The sequence below is a fragment of the Trachymyrmex cornetzi genome, unplaced genomic scaffold (genome assembly GCF_001594075.2).
Source record: "Trachymyrmex cornetzi isolate Tcor2-1 unplaced genomic scaffold, Tcor1.1 scaffold576, whole genome shotgun sequence".
Lineage (NCBI taxonomy): Eukaryota > Metazoa > Arthropoda > Insecta > Hymenoptera > Formicidae > Trachymyrmex > Trachymyrmex cornetzi.
Genome location: NW_017299889.1, coordinates 227,459 through 235,008, shown reverse-complemented (window position 1 = coordinate 235,008; position 7,550 = coordinate 227,459). Strand labels below are relative to the sequence as shown.

Below are 7,550 nucleotides of genomic sequence, written 5' to 3'. Positions count from 1 at the left end.
ATTTTTCGAGATCAAAGTCATTGGAGGCTGTTCTTCTTATTTTCATTTTTGCACTAAAAATTCATTTGTACGTAAAAATGAAAATAAGAGGTATAACTTCCAATGGTCTTGATCTTGATAAATGTTATCCAGGTCATGATCCTGAATAAAATTCTTGAGGTTTTAGCCGTCGGTCGGACATCTTGGGTAATGTTAGTGTCGACGGTACTATAACTTTCAAGCCTTATAATTCGCAAAGTATTTAATGAAAAAATATTTTATTATAGTGTTTTGAAAAGCTCTCAAGGTAAGTTACAAGAATATATAATGAAAAATGGAAGGTTCCATTTAAAAAATTTGAAGTGACCTTGCCCTGACCTTGACAACGCCACTCAAGGTCAAACCAATGATACCATTTTATGTCCCCCTCGAAGTCACAAAACATTTGTTTGAAACATTTTTCTCTAAAATGCACTATTCAAGAGAAATTTGAGGTTGTCATTTAAAATGGGGCACCCTGTATATTCGAAAATTTCTGAAGAAGTCTGTTATTTTTTGCTGTAACGAAATGATTATTTTTTATTATAAGGAAATTATAGTGCGTGACTACGAAAATTATGCACGTTTAATTTTGATGTATGCGTCTTGAATACCGAACAGAGTTTATGTACAAATCGAGTTATTAAATCCTTATGCGCGGTATACATGTACAAACATGTGTAGCTATGTATAAAACACAAGAGCTAGGAAACAATATCACGCAACGCTGTGCGCAAATAAGTTTACAGCGCTGCTTATAACATTGCGTTATTACACATTAGAATATTAATTCTGTCTAATATTTAGAAATTAGCCGATGCTCAAGTCTCACTCTATCGACTCAACTTCGCTAGAAATATTATTAGTAATTTTTACTTTTGTGAAAATTGATCAAATTATATTAGTGCAGGTATATCATACAATTTATTATTATTATTATGCAATTTCACATTATCGTTATCTATTATTATCATTATTTTAATAACATATGGATTTAACAGTTAAGGTCCAGTTTCACAACTCATGATTAACTCTTAACCGCGAGATTCAACTTATTCATTATCTCTTTCCAATTCTAAAATTGAAAGAAGATGAGAAATAAGTTAAACCTTGGTTAAAAGTTAATCGTGAGTTGTGAAACTGGGCCTTAGTGTAGATTTTGTTTTTTAACTTTTACCAGACTATGCCTATAAATTAATATTTTCTAAAAATATGTGTTTACCGATATTTTAACAAAATAAATGTAGTAATTAAACTGAATTTGTTGAAATTATTGGGTGGTGAATCTGTAAATAAGATATGGCTATAGGGGGAGGGTTATGGTTTATTTAATAAATCTAGATAGTTTTTTTCTTCGGAATTACAGAGCATTTTCTCTAAAAACAATTACGTTATATGCTCCAAAATGATAATCCTTAGAAAGTGCGGTGAAATTTTCTCTTCCTTGATGTTTTCAATGTCTGAACCCATCATTTGAATAGAGCTTAATGCAGTCGTATATAGAATAATTACTCTTAATATATTAAATGATAATATATTAAATGATAAATTTGCGGATTAAGAATTAAATTAATTAATTTTCTCTCAGTGCTGGAGATAGATGATGATATATCTGCCAGAATTGAAGTTTACATATATTAACTTATGTAATATTGTAAATCTTTATCAATCTTCTTCATATTTTATATATTATGGATTTATATATATATATATACATATATAAAATTACATCAACATTTATTTTATAAGACTTATATAAGATTATAAATCCCAAGCTTGACTTCTCTCCTAGAATGAATTTATAGCACATAATTATATAATAACATTTTGTTATTTCTATAAATCTACAAACATTTTATTTTTTAAATTCCTAATTAAATATTTAATTAACGGTTTATTCTTAATTAAATATTTTTAATTGAAAATAAAATTTTAATTAAGTAAACTTTTAATTTTTAGTTAAGAGTTAACTTTTAATTAATTTTTTAATTTAAACTGATCTTATAATTTTATTCGTTTTTATATTGAAGATACAATTTTATAAAATTCCATAAAATTCGACTTTTTATAAAGAAATTGGTAACTTATAAAGAATTTAGTTCTATATATGAGATTATACTCTATGATTTTTTAATTGCTTCCTTGAAAATTAATGCTCTTTTATATAATACGTTGATATATGTATTTCATAGATGGACAATATAGATATAGACAGAATTAATCTCGGACAGAACGAAGTAAAAATGTTCATGGAATTCATCTCTCTTGTTGTTTTGATTAAACGAGCTTCGTATTTCTATGCAAATTTCCATACGTTTTCTTTACCGCGACATAAATGTACGTCCGTACGCAATTTTTTGCGCGGCATAATTCATGAAAAAGGAAGAGAAAGAATTTCATACACATTTTTATGATTTCTTAAGCATACGTTAAGAAAAAGAAGAGCACATATGTATATAGAACAAATGCATTTCAATGATAAAGTATTTTTTTATCTCAGTGGAGGATATTTAAAAAATGTGTCATGTATATTTTTTACTTTAGTCTCTTTTTGTCTGAGGAGATCGAAGAAATGGTGATAATATACATTTGTATGTGCATTTATCGCATATATTTAGCTTAGTCACTTTTTATCTGCAGTAAACCGCAGAAATTGTCATAATGTTCGGCGCATGCAAAACTAGGGCACGAACATAGGTCACGAATCGTAGGATTTTTATCAAAGCAGCAAAACACATTTTACCATATATGTTTTTTCATGGCATTTGCTGTATGTGAATATGCTTCGAATGAGATTATGCTTTTGAGAACATAAATATATTTTAATACCTATGCGTATATATTCCGAGGCACTTTGTCCGATAAGAGTAAGGAAATTTGTCCTATTCTAGGTATGCAAACAAAAAAAACCGGCAGCGATCTATTTTAGCTAGTTAGTTATAGTCGCAGTTGCTTTTAAAAAGTTCGCTTTAAACGCGTGTTCTCCTTCGCACATTCGGAGAAAACTTTCATCGCCTGCTTGCATGTGCGTCGCCAATTAAATTTGCATCTTTGTACGCTTATGGTCGTTATAATCGCGCAATATATCATCAGTACGCGAATTCATCGCTTCAAACGGCATCTCTCTCCGTTCTCCCATAAAATCTTCATACAAAGGTAAATTACGATACACGACTACTCCTGATTCTCGGCGACACGAACGTCTGGCAGACGTCGCGCTTGAAATAGTATAATAGCTCCGGAAATCGCATGTTACTGCACCGAATATTGCAAAGGCAACATGTAAGGGAATTCCGATTTTTATGCTGGTGAAATGGGATAAGGGGGTAAAGAACACGCCCTGATGTTGATTCGATCCAGTCGTAATCAACGTTAAGAGTTGGTTGCACTGACACGACCTAACTCTCAGAAAATTAGTTTTAGCTTGGATTAAATAAATTTTTTTTCTTCGTATATAAACGAAACGTAATAACAAAAAAATGAGACATTAAATGTAAATCCTTCTTCATTTGAATTCCTCTCAATTCGAATAAATATAATTATTGCGATGCCAGTTAAGAAAGCTGTTTTGAATGTTCTTGACAAAAAATTGCAGAGCATATTACTAACATGAAACGATTATTTATATAATCGATAATCAAATTATAAAGACATTCGCGTGTTTCTCGTGAGCGAGGCAACTGTATGCAGATGCAAATTTTGCACTGCACAAAGACGCATTGACAAGAAAAGGCGCCAAATTAAGTTTTGAAAATCAATTCTCCAATTATAGCACCAATTGCGCGTGTGCTCACTTCAGTTATAATAGATTTACTTTCTTCCGAAATGTACTGCATATCAATTTAGAGAAACCATATCATACAATTTCTCTGAAACCATTGGTTGAATCGGATAGTTGTTTATTTCTCGAAATCAGTACGTATCTCTATTTTAGCATTGAGATATCGATCGTGTAATATTTTCTCTAGGAAACGTGTAAAGTGAAAATTTTCTCTATTAACTTTAATGTAAAAATTTTTTTACATTTTTATTGTAGAGAAGAATAACATGATTAAATATCTTGTTTTACCTTAGAATGCTATTGCTATTGAGTAACACAGTATTGCTTTCAATATGTAAATTTTACGTATAAGAAAATAGGTTACTCCTAATTAATGTAATATAGATTTTTTTATACATTTCACACTTTTAATAAATATTTATAATCTAGACTTTTATATATATAAATAATGTAATTATTAATTTAAAAGGAAAGGAAGAATAAAATATAAAAAAGAATAAGAATAAAATATATAAAACACAAAACAATAATACAAAACTGCATGAAAATTGAAATTATTTATCATGCTCTTTGTTATAATATTGACCAGGGAGTCCAAACTGGTATATATAAAAAACGGACAGAATATTTTTAAAAACTTATCTCCGCTTGACCTAGCTTTTAGCATGGTAAATTGGATCTCCTAATGACCACTAAAGGCATAGCTTAGCGCTCAATTTCACTTACTTATACGTAAAATTTACGTATCGATAGCATTCTAAGATTAAAAGATTGGTAAATAAAAATATAAATAAGAAGGCAGCAAAATTCTTTTTGCATAAAAATGCCTTATATATATCAGTGGTGCCCTGTTTGTTTCTGGGTAATTGTAAATAAATTTACATTAAGATTAAAATAACTATCTAATACAATGATAATGCTAATAGAGAATCGACTGCGGTTGTACGTGTGCATATAAATTTATTTAAACATTTTGATATATAAACAGTGATGATAAGTAAACGACTTAAGAATGTTTGATATTTATTTTTAGGTCATTTTCAGTACAATTTTAAAATTAATTAATAACCTAACTATTGTAAGTTAGACACATTTGATGTAAATAATCTTTGACAAGATCTGGATAAATGGGGCTAAATGCGTAATTATTTAACAGAGATTGATAAAAGTCCAGTAGAAATTAATAAGTTGCCAATATATGTAGTTTGAGTGCGGTAGAGACTTGAATTATTAAATACTAGTGCGACTAACTACAATAATTACAATATGTGGATCACTAATATGTCTAGCCTTATACTATTAAATAAATGATGACTTGTATGTGTAATATACGGTTGAGTGTTAAAGTTAATATATCAATTGTCGGGTCAATGTGTGATAATAACCGTATCAATATGTATATGTTATCTATATCTTATACATTAAAAGAAGGAAGAATTTTAAGACTCCGTATAAACAAGTATTTATATATATATATATATATATATATACATATATATATAAAAGATTAAGAAGCTACATATCGCTTTGTACATACATATTTAAACATCGTTTTTGTTTCAGTATGTGTATAATTTCTGATGTCAATCTTTTGTTCAAAAATTTTTCCTCGTCTAATATTAAAACATTGTCCCAATTAAAATCATGTGACTCATTAATTCAGTGTCCCGTTATTACCGAGTGTTGTGTGTTATCAAGGTTGGGTAATGCTAAGTTAAAAAGTTAATTAATTTTAACTTCATTTAATTACATTTTAGACTCGTAACTTTTTAACTTTATATAGTTATATTTTATCGGTAACTGTTAACTTTGAATTTAATTTTTTAAAAGTTAACATCAGGGTTGAATAGTTGGAGTTATATGGATCCTATATGCTCGAATTATATGCTTATACATTCGTGTCCGTCGGAGATGTATTTTTCTAATTTTAAATAATTTTAAATATTTCATTTATGTTTAAACAAAGATTAAAGAAGTTCGAAAACGATTCGTCGTTGGGTCGATCTAAAATCATGATTTTCTCGAAAAATGCGCAGAAGTGCAATTTATTGTTTTACAAGGATTATTTTTTGATACCCCAGAATAATCACGCAAAAGCTGATCAAAATCCGTGAAATACATATGTAGAGTCTCTCCTTGTTAGTTAAAAAAGTTAACTTTTTAACTTAGTTTTTTAATTTAGTTAAAAAAAAGTTAACTTGAAATCATGAAATAAAACAAAATTAAACTTTTAACTTTTTAATTACTTTTTTTGATTAACTTAGCTTTTAATTTAATTATATAATGTTACTATGGATTATCTTTTATTTTAACTAAGTTAAATTTTCAAGGTTGTTGAACTTTAATTTAGTTTAAAAAAACTTTAACTTAGTTAAAAAAAAAGTTGACTTATCCAACCCTGACTATATTCCCATGTTTTTTCTATATTTCTAGATTCTAATTTCTAGATAATAATTTTCTCATCTGACTGACATATCATGCATCACATTCATTGCAATTTATTTTGTATACTATGTTAGTGTGAGCAAGAAAAGGTAATCTATCTTTTTGTATTGATTCGGTGTTCCATTATTACCGAGTGTTGTATATTGTTCCTATTTATATGTGTGTTTTCTATGTTCCTCGATTTTAGTTTTTAATAATCTACTCGTCTGCCAGTCATATGACGTATCGCATTCATTGCAATTTATTTTGTATACTATGTTAGCGTGAGCAAGAAAAGGCAACCTATCTTTTTGTATTAATTCGGTGTTTTGTTATTACCGAGTATTGTTCCTATTTACGTATTTTTTATGTTCCTCGATTTTAGTTTTTAATAATCTGCTCGTTTGCCCGACATATGACGCATCGCATTCATTGTAATTTATTTCGTATACTACATAATGTGAGAAAGAAAACACCTAACTTTCTAAAGAAATCGAGTCAAATTTGTAACTAAAAGTAATTCGGATATTAATTCATTTTAAGATTGTGTACTGAAGATGACCCAAAAAAAAGGTCAAAACATTTACCTAACTCATCACTGTTTATACACACATACACACACACACACACATATATAAATATACATATATAAATATACATAAATTTTTAAATAACTTAATGTGCACATCTACAATTGACGGTTCTCTATTGGCATAATCACTATATTTAATTTTGTTTGTTCGAGCCTTTGTTGATTGTTTAAAATAAACAGATATGTTTAAACTGACGAAGAACTATGTGCCACTGCATGCCGATAATCAGCATGACACTCAGTGTACAATTTAATCATCTCTGCTCGTGAGTTGATCAAAAGCGACGATATCGCCGTCCGTTGCCTCGTCAGCGTAAGTTTTCATTAATATCTCATTTGACCCCGTACATACGATACTTTTCCGATACCATAGACACGAAATTTGTATTGCAATGTCATCATGTGAATGCGGAACACGCGATGACGTGTGAAGTTTAGCAAGTCTCGAGCTTTATATAGAAAATTGTTAACCCGTAGTAGAGATGGGTCAAAGGCAGGGTTGGGTAAGTTACTTTTTTCTTTTAACTAAGTTAAGTTAAAGTTAACAACCTTGAAAATTTAACTTAGTTAAGATACAAGTTAATGTATAATGAAATTAATTGAATTAAAAGTTAAGTTAATAAAAAAAAGTAATTGAAAAATTAAAAGTTAAATTTTTTTCTATTTTATGATTTCAGAGTCTTACAAATAACGGAAATGACAAACATATACTTCATTTAGAATATACTTTATATT

The 7,550-nt window shown here is 28.7% G+C and overlaps 1 protein-coding gene across 1 annotated transcript in view; it reads left to right on the top strand.

Moving 5' to 3' along the window:
- LOC108766215 (uncharacterized) overlaps positions 1 to 7,550 on the top strand; it is a 35,198-nt gene that overhangs the window by 5,521 nt on the left and 22,127 nt on the right. The gene's annotated exons all lie outside the window — the stretch shown is intronic.